General features: G+C 44.9%; 1 long non-coding RNA gene across 2 annotated transcripts in view; it reads right to left on the bottom strand.

Annotated features, from left to right (window-relative positions):
* LOC135114093 (uncharacterized) overlaps positions 1 to 4,560 on the bottom strand; it is a 10,464-nt gene extending 5,904 nt beyond the window's left edge. For both annotated transcript variants that reach the window (XR_010275214.1, XR_010275213.1), the window contains exon 1: positions 4,101 to 4,560. This is a non-coding gene — a long non-coding RNA (uncharacterized LOC135114093). The remainder of the gene's footprint in view (positions 1 to 4,100) is intronic.
* Between the last annotated feature and the right edge of the window lie 4,624 nt (positions 4,561 to 9,184).

Below are 9,184 nucleotides of genomic sequence, written 5' to 3'. Positions count from 1 at the left end.
GAAAATTAAAACGTGTGGCCCGCTGGCGTCACCGCGCGACCCTTTCATTGCTATCATACTCGGCAAACAAAAGGGAGGTAAATAAAGAGTTGCCGAGTAATAATTGCACTATGATATTCAAAGGGCGTTTGTTTGTTGCTTTGTATTCGCTCGGCGATAAGATTTAAAACATTCCATGTGCTCCAAAACTTGTGGTGATGTAAAGAATGTCAAAGAAAAGAATTCTGAATACCATTCAGTTATCAAACATAAAAATGAAATGTGTGCCAAACTTAAAAATTCATGCACCCATTCTCCTTTAATAATAAACGTTTTTCTACTGATAGTGATAAGTGTGAAAGAGCGCCAACTCTCCTCCCAGCGTGGCACGGGCCATGCAGACAAGCAGTGCACACTCACGTCATCGCACCGTACAGCTTTTGTTGCGACTCATAACAATGGAGCAGAGAATTAATATATTTAGAAATTCTGGATGTACCTACTTCCACTAAATGTGGCTCCACTGTAGAGCGCTTTTCAGTTGCTTATTATACGGAACTGAGATAGATTTTAACGAGTTCTGCCCTGTCAGGTTTTCCGTCAAAAGGTCGAAAGTAAATGAAACCGTTGTTTATCCGTTTTTTCATCATAAACACTCCGCTATACCATTACCATACCCTATCTTGGCATCCCTGAAGTATGTGCCCCAATGGCTCCTGGGAAAGTCTACTGCAGCATGTAACTTTGGAACACCCTCGCCCGCGGCACCTCGCATTCCCGGTCACCTGACAGGGAGCGGATGTAAAGTTATATTGACGAGGCACATAACTCAGCTGCTGAGCGAGTGGCAGCTTTTCATGCGGCAAACAGTTCGCGGTGAGGGATGCTGGTCGGAACTAGAGGTCCCCTTCTTGTCTTGACGAGGTGAGCCACTGGTTTCCTGAGGTTTAAAGCAGTCACCTCCAATGAAATTAAGGTAAAAATTAGTAGTTTTGTTGTCAGGTTCATACTTACATATAACTGTGAGTCTTACTTCAAACAATTAAACTTTGAAGTCTAGTTCTTAATGCAAAGACGTCGCTAATATTACTTTTAAAATTGCATCTTCGCGACACACCGTCAGGGAAAAAAGGTCTTTGCTAGTGATGCAAATTGCGCTCCGGTAACGAAATAACGTCCCCATCCTACGGTGTTTCCATACTGCTGAGGCAATTGGAGCGTGAGACAAGAAAATTCACCACATCACCAGTAATGGCAGCGAGGTAGCGATCGGGACGGGGATAAAGAGTAGAGGAGGGGAAGGCAGGGCTGTGAGGTAAAGGAAAAGAGTGAAAGACTTCGAAATGGAGGAAGAGAAGGAAAACTGAAGCTGGAAGCAGAAGAAGACTGAGGAGTGGGATGAGTAAGGCAGCGGGAAAGTGTTCAGTATAAGAGAAGGAAGTAGAAGGATGAATTAATGAGTAGAAAAAACGAGATATGATGGAAAGGGAAAACAAAAAGTTGCACAGGCGGAAAATGAAGGGAGATGAAAAGGGAGGGTGACGGAAGAAAAAGAAGCTGAGAGATGATGGAGAAGACGGGAGTGGAAGGCAGGAAGATGAAGGTAGGAGGAGTACGTAGAGGATGTTGTAAGGCAAAGTGGATAAAGGTAAAGGAGGAAGAGTAGGAGAGGACTGAGAGGATGAAGGAAATGAGGAAAGAGAAAAGGCCAAATTGAAGAAGAAAATGAGAAAATAGAAAAGCTGAAGTGAGGAAAACCTACCCGCTCGCCACTGGTCATTAATATGAAACTACCGCGTGCCACACCAAAGCCCAGGACTGAACACTGCTCGGGCGTGGAGGAAATGAGTCTCCATGCCTGATGTGGTAGTGGTGGCGGTGGTGTTGGTGGTGGTGAAGGTACAGGCTGCGCTGGTGGTGGTAGCGTTAGGAAGTATTAGGCATTTTTGACAGACATATTGCAAATTGCTATACTAATAATCTTATAGTAGAGTTAGTGTAGAAAGTATTTTTCCTCTCAAGATGAGATAATGAAGGTGACGGTAACTACGATGATCCCCGTACACACCGGAGAGGCGGCTGCCATCAGGTGGGAGTGCCCAAGCGAATAAACGCAATAACGTGAAAGCACGGGACGAGGGTGCAGGTATGGGACAAGACTGCTGATGGAGAAATTTCCCTTCAACGTTTTGTTCACGGTGTGAGGGAAGACAGAGCGTTATCAGCACCAGATTAAACTGGTTGGTAACTTTCATGCTGGATGATGAATTTTTTTTACGTTTTCACCTTGCATCGCTACCTGTCGCTGGTTGTCCGTGGAACTAATTAAAGAAAATCATTCACCATTCATTCCACAGTTTGATGAATAATTGAATAAGCTACCGAAGCCATTCAGTGCACATATAATTTTCTATTTTGTGCAATATGTTTCCCTTTAAGACCTTCCACCTCCCTCGCTCAGGCTCCGCCATTTTGTCGCCGCAGGGCATTATCCACAGTTCCGCTCATTTCAGTTTTGTTGGTATTTGAAGAGACCCTCCTTCTCGGTGGAACTTTCCTGAATTTGGTGTTTGTCTTAGTGCTCCGTTGTACTATATAATCTCTTGTATTTTGAACTGTTTTACTCCTATTTTTCTTTGTAGTTACTGCATTTTTCTAACTTCTTGTGTTTTGTTTTCCTTTGTTATATCTGCATATAAATTTGAAACCCATTGTTTTCTTATCACCAACATTCTGTCTTAGGCAAGGCTGTCAGAACGCTGGCCCACCAGGCACCAGGCTGCGGCTTTTGTCTATGTGGTAAGAGTTAGGTCATAGTATTCCCTCGCGAGACGTTGCTCGTCACCCGAGATAAGACAGTTGTGTAAACCAACTTTGCTCATTACGCCAGACGAAGGGATGGGTCACCTCAAGTTCCTTCACACACCAAGTTACGTGCATGGCCCATGGAAGCAACTTCGCCGGGGTCTGTGGACCAGAGTTTAGGTATTAGCACCGCAACCGCGACCGCCATTATCCCACGCTCATCCTCGCGGCGATGGAGGCCACCTCTGTCCACCCACGCGATCTGCCACACCCGCGCGAGCCACGAGCGCCATAATGGCCAAAGTTCGTGAAAAATAGATTTTCTTGGAGACATAATTCGGATTCTTCGATGGAAGTTTATGAAACCAGACCTACATATTTAAAAAATTATTATTTTTTATTCGTTGCAGTTATGGAAACATGCGCAATACCCTAATAAAACAACAATAAATAAAATGTGTATATCACTATGTTTCTGATTATACGGGTCAAGAATTTGGCTTCCACAAATTGTTCCAAAGCGCAGGAGGATATAAGATGAACAAAGCTGATTTACAAACACCACGACTGAACACAGGCCATTGTGAAAGATAGAACAAGAAGACTAGTGAATGTACGTCTGCCGCTTGCTGCCCCTCGACAACAGGAGACCTCGATCTATAATTAACTCCGGAAATAACCCCAACGAGCAGCTCCCCTTCTCCCCGCAGGACGCTCTTGGGCCAGGTCGAGGAAAATTCATACCCAGCGTTTACCTCCTAAAGGACAGTCAGCTTGATCTCAGGGCTCGACTGTCTCTCAGCAGTGACGTCAGCGGTCTTTTTCTTGCGATAGTTACCTCGGAGGAGACTTGGATATCGAGGGACTCTGACGTTAAACTTTGCGTTATTTACCTTGATTGACAAATATAATTTACTATGAAAAGAAAAGTCTGTGGTCTGTGGAAACTTGAAGGGAAGAGTTGCATCTATTTATAACGGCGAGATTGTGATGGAGAGTGCGGATGGGAGAGAGGATGAGGATGAAAGAGCAAGGAATTGAGAGACGAAGTAGGTTTGTGGTTGGGGGAATAGGTAAGCAGGATGAAGGAATGGACGTGGAGAAAAGCTAAGGAAGAATGTGAGGAGGGGAAGAAGTGAGGGACTAGCGATAGGGTAGGGAGGTGTGTGGGTGCTGACAGAGTGAAGGAACGGGAGGGATTAGGCGTAGATGGAAAAGGAAGCTGTGTATCAGGAAAGAGGATTGAGAGTACAGGAATAAGATCTTGGTAAGGGACTAGGGGGCTTGTATAGGGAAATAAGGGAAGGAATACTCACTGCTTCTTTAGGCTGCCAATAAGTTTTGGCGTCACGGTACACTTCACGTTGGTGAGAGGGTGGGCGCCTCTGAACCTTTCATCGCCGTCCACAGCGCCGCCGCCGCAGTCCAGCAGCCCACGCTTATCTGGGACAATATTCAAATAAAAGGAAGTAAAATATATTCCCGTTCAGGTCAAAACTCCGCACGGAAACCAATAAGCTTCCCTCAGCGCCTCCTCCAACGAGTGATGTTGTTAGGACCACGAGACCGAAAGAAATGGAAAAGAGGGTCACCACTCAACCCCGCTTGGAGAAATTTTGAAGTCATTTCAAAACACTTCTGGTCAGCATTCATCTCCTCCTCTAGAGTTTTTGAAACCACTTCATGAAAAAATCCTGGTCGGCAATCAACTAGTGCAAAATTTTTGTAGCCATCCCAAAACACCTCTCCCACCAAGCTGGAAACAGAGGAACACAACCGCCCCCTCCATCCTCTCTCTCTCTCTCTCTCTCTCTCTCTCTCTCTCTCTCTCTCTCTCTCTCTCTCTCTCTCTCTCTCTCTCTCTCTCTCGCTCTCTCTCCGCGCTCGCGCGCGCGCTCTCTGTGACCCGCCACGTTACTCCACGTTTCTCGTAACCCAGGCTGCCAGGCAACTAATGACGCCCCTCATTTTCTTTAATTAGTGAGGCAGTGTCTTGGCTCGTTCCGGTAATAACGTCCCTTAGGAGACGTTCCCTGCACATGAGAGGGTGGCTCGATCCCGCTTCTATTCGTCAGACACTTAAATAATGCTAGCTCAAGATTTCCACATTTGCATTAGTTTTTTTTTTTTCATAATTCTGTTGTTAGTAGAGATGTTACAGAGGCGGAGGAGAGGCAAATAAGGGAAGCGAGAGAAAACTGGACGGGAAAAATTTCGAGAGAATTGGAACACGGATATACACAAAGGCGAATGTGTGCAAGAAATCTGGACGACGAGGAGGAGCAAGGTCAGGAAGGATAAGATTCTGGAAATGGAATAGACAGTGGAGAAAATGCCGAGGATAACGAACAAAAACTGTGAAAAGATTTCGACGAGAGTGGTATGAAATTTGTCAAGGAGGGAAAGGTCAGAAAGAATGGAGGTCGATGAAAGTGACAAGGATTGGCGGCGAGACGCTGCAGGTCGACGAGCGAGGAAAACGGGGCACGGACAGCAAAACAACAACAGAGAAATAGAACAAGCAAATAGATGTTGTCGAGACTTGTCCTCCACAATAAGAACTTTTAAGATCACATACTTTGCCAAACTGATCCTTTTTTTTTTTTTTTTTTTTTGAGGTCTCTTAGGTCTTGCAAGGAAAAAGAAGCTTCACTGTTGTAAGCCACTGCGACCAGGTATTAATTAATTAGTGGAAACCTGTCATGTAACGAGGGGATTTTCTGTTGCTTCCACGTTGAAGTTTTACTAAGTTGCTTGTCGGTGAAGGACTTAGTTCGGGTACACACACACACACACACACACACACACACACACACACACACACACACACACATGTGAAATGAACGTTTATACAGATTTTCATTTACAAACAATGAGGTGACATGAGCGTGCCGGTGAAGTGTGGTATCACGTCGCGGGATGAGCTGTGGTGGCGTATTTGTATGACCACAGCCTTGGAGTTGGAGAGTCAACCCAGGATTGCGAAGGTCAGTGGGGACATCACCAGACCAGGAATTGCTGCCGCTCCTAGGGGAGCTTCGTAATCTCATTATATTACTTTAGGAGAAAAGTTATATTCCAAACGTGGTAGAAAGATGACGAAATAGAGGTCACTTGATTGCAAGGATACGAGTGGACAAAACTTTCTGAAAGGGAAAAGAAAGATATCTGCAAATGCAGGAAAAACTTTGACATTTGTAAGGGATATCGTGCATTAGAAATATATACTATAGATATCTGATGGACCATAAATCAAAATACTGTTTGTAGAAAGTACGCCATAGTCCTGACTACTTCGAGATAAGTAAAGACAATAATTTTTGTATATTCACTTAGTAGTCTGACATAACACCCGCAATGCAAACTGTTCTTTTTTTTCTATTATAAAGTAAATATTTATTTTTACCTGAAGGTAACGAGGCCCCATGTGCCTTGCATCCAAGTATATGCGCATTTATTAAAAGCAACAGATGTGCCTAATGAAATGTCTGCCAACAGATAGCAAAATAACGTTGATTCGTTGCATGATGACTTTTAAACACACCAGTGTAATGCAAGGAGATGGCTGTGTATGTGTGGGTGGGTAGTGGGTGTGGGTGCGAGTGCGGGAGTGTGTGTTTGCAGTCATAATAAATAAGCATGAGAAGAAAACAGCTGCATAACCTGCATCTCACTCAAACTCAAGGGGAACTCCCCTTCAGCATAACATCCCGTCCAGACTTACCAGATGTAAGTCCAGAAAGAGTCAGAGGAGCACCGAAAAGATTACATATACACTTACTCTTAACAAGAAGCATGTTACCTCAGCTTAACCGTCACCAGTATTACGGTCATTACTCCTTGTCCGCCAGTGACACGCCTCGTTAATTTGTGTATCTTGCTCACACATAACTAATTTCCCTGGGACGGACGTGTGCTTTCCGGTGCATCCGGTACTTGGCGCTTAATAAATCAGGATCCTCTTAAGGAAGACCACCTGTTGCCTCGCGTGTCTGCCAGAAGGAGGAGGATCCCAACCATGCATATCAAATGTTTTCGAAGCACAGTTGTAATACCAGGAGAGCAGAAGCGGAGCAGCGGAGAGGCAGGTGTGCTGGCTTTCATGGTTAGCAGCTGAGGCATGCTAGTGGTGGTGGTGGTGGTCAAGAGTGGTGATGTTGTGGTGTGGTGTGGCTGGTGAGGGATGATGGGCTGTGAGGGGAACAGGGTTAGGGCAGCCACTCCTAGCCCGGCTGGCCATTATGTTGATGAGGCGCCTCGCTAACTCCCTCATAAGAGTCTTGTTACATCGTGCTCTAGTTTCACACGTTAATTGTCTTACCCGCGTGGCCTCGTCTGCCGTGTTGGCGGCGTTAATCCTTTGTCCCCTCAATAAATGTAATGAGTTTTTGCCACTTCTATTTTACATTCTTATAAACACCGGATATATTAGGTGCTAGATTACTTATAAATAATGGTGAACATTGAAGAGATTATTATTATTTCTTTTTTGTGAAGTCGAAGTAAGATTTTAATTCATTCAGTGAGTGGTTGCATTGATATTGTTCCATAAGCAATATGTATGCAGTGCTTTCTTGCCAAATTCAGTTGTGGACGACACCTGCTATGTACTTTTGATTTTGCATTTATTTTGTAAAGAGTGTTATTTCTATCGGATTTCAGTGACGAATGATTCAGTACCGACGACACACTTGGCCACGCGCGAATTAACTTTGATATGCAGCTGCTGAGTTGCAAGTCTCGGCACCACACTGGGGTACATGGCAGTTACAAACATCCACCTATATTTACATATTGCGTTACTAAAGTAAACGATACCAAATATTCATCCAATTAAAAAAACTCGCGTAGAATCCGATTTTCCACTGCTTAACTCTGAATGATACCGCCAACCGGCCCCGCACAGCCCCATAAGCTATTGAGCCGAGCGACCGATGCATGACACTGCAACGCGCGTGACGTCACTAATCACGGACCAGCCCATCATGCTCCCGTTGTGGCCGCTTCATATATATTTATCCCCACAGAGGGAGGCTGGACAGTGGCTGGGAACAGTTGAAATCCGGGCTGTAGTCGTCCCTTGAAACCAATAGAGGGGAAAGTTTCGCACGTTCACGTAAATTATGTCATCGAAAATGTTGGAATGGAGTAGTAGTAAAAGCAGTAGTAGTAGTAGTAGTAGTTATCGTGGTGGTGGCGGTGGTGGTGATGGTAGCAATAGTAGTAGTAGTAGTAGAAGTAGTAGTAGTAGGAATAGCAGTAATAGTAGTAATAGTAGCAGCAGCAGCAGCAGCAGCAGCAACAGCAGCAGCAGCAGCAGTAGTAGCAGTGACAGCAGCCCCAGCAAAACAGGAGTGTACATTAACCTTTCCGGGGCGTCGTTATACAATTATTTTCGTGTCCACAAGACAACAACGACGGGAATGGCACAAAAGGAATCTTGAGTCAGTCAGGACGAAAGCGGGACGGGGCGAGAAGGTGCGAGGAGAGACGAAGGGAACGCCGTGCCAGCCATACCTGAGTCTCGTGCCTCCCATACCTGACCTTGGAGTTGGGAGTTAGAGACCTACATAGCAGTGCACCTGTATCTTGTCCCTGGGTTAAGTCGAGCTTGTCTGTCTCTTGTCTGTCTTTTGTCTGTCTGCATTCACCGCCGCAGCAAAGTGATCATCGACCTCTAAGCCAAAGGAAAGGTGGATAATGATAGGAGGGTACGTGTGTCTTGTTCCTTGGTTAAGTCCAGCTATTCTGTCTCTTGTCTGTCTCTTTTGCCTGTCTCTTTCCATCGCTGCAGCAAAGTGATCACCAACCTCCGAGCCAAAGGAAAGGTGGAAGATAAGAACGTAAAAGATGAGGAAAGCTGCAAGAAGCCATCAGGCCTACACGTGGCAGTCCCTGTATGAAACAAACCTACCTATTTCTACCTATCATCCCATCCATAAATCTGTCTAATCTTCTTTTAAAGCTCCCTAATAATTCAGCACTAACAACCTGATTACTGAGTTCATTCCATTCATCTACCACTCATAATACATAATACATTCTAAGCCACCTCAAGACGCTCCACCGTGAACATCTAAGGAATTTACCCCTCTCGTTCCTTGCTCTCTCTGAACAACGTGAAAAAATGTAGCAAAGCTTTTCACGTAAAAAAAAAAAAAAAAAAAAAGAAAAGAAAAAAAAATAATACTAAACCTCGTAAAATGCCTCTTTTTAGGGCTCAACTCGGCGCCTGTGATATTTTTTTTCCTCCACCTTATTTTCCTCGCTCCATTTTCTTAGATCTTCTCCTTAACAGCATCTAGCCACGCGGGGAATGACTCCTCGGACGCTGCTATTCGATGGTTGCTCATTCGTTTCCTCCTCCTCCTTCTCCTCCTCCTCCTCCTCCTCCTCCCAA

This window comes from Scylla paramamosain, chromosome 27 (genome assembly GCF_035594125.1).
Source record: "Scylla paramamosain isolate STU-SP2022 chromosome 27, ASM3559412v1, whole genome shotgun sequence".
In the NCBI taxonomy this organism is placed as follows: Eukaryota; Metazoa; Arthropoda; class Malacostraca; order Decapoda; family Portunidae; genus Scylla; species Scylla paramamosain.
Note: the sequence above shows the minus strand (reverse complement) of the source record. Positions and strands in the feature narration are given on the sequence as shown.